Genomic DNA, 717 nt, shown 5'->3' on the forward strand with positions numbered 1-717 from the left:
TTTCCCAGTTGGACGTAGAGCTTGGGGAAAAGGCACCTTTACCGGAACATTTGTTGGATCATCTTTCTCAGGGACAACTTCCTTAGTACTCGAAGTGGTTGCACTTGTTGACGGTTCTTCGATAATCTTACTACTACGAGTACTGATGGCATTCACCTCTTTAACATTTTGATTATCGAGACATGAGGTTTGCACCATATGTTGACCCTTTGGGTTTGACTGAGCTTGGGAAGGAAACTTACCGCGTTCTTGAACAGCCAAGGCTCCAGTCAGATTCATGATTTGACTCTTCATTTCTTTACTTTCCTCCACCATTTGCGTGAACTGTGACTCAAACTTCTGATTCGTCTTACTCTGCACCTCCATGAAAAATTGCAAGGTGTTCTCAAGAGAACTCCTTGGCTGATGCGAATTGTATTGAGGTGAAGAATATGCCTTTGGTGGTTACGGCTGTTGCTCAGTTCTCCATATTCCTCCTGATGGTTGTGCTTGGTTGGAATCTCTCCAACTGAAGTTTGGATGGTTCCTCCAGCCAAGATTGTATGTGTTAGAGAAGGGTTTGTTGTGGCATTGCATTGCTCCTCATAAACCCCTCTCATTTCACCATAAGCAGGACAATCCTTAGCTAGATGTTCCACCCCTCCACAGACAAAGCATGGCTCATGTGTCTCTGCCCTTGCGACCGTGTGGATTCCTCTACCTTCTTTGCCTTTGAGG

Source organism: Morus notabilis, unplaced genomic scaffold (assembly GCF_000414095.1).
Source record: "Morus notabilis unplaced genomic scaffold, ASM41409v2 Scaffold329, whole genome shotgun sequence".
NCBI classification, from domain to species: domain Eukaryota; kingdom Viridiplantae; phylum Streptophyta; class Magnoliopsida; order Rosales; family Moraceae; genus Morus; species Morus notabilis.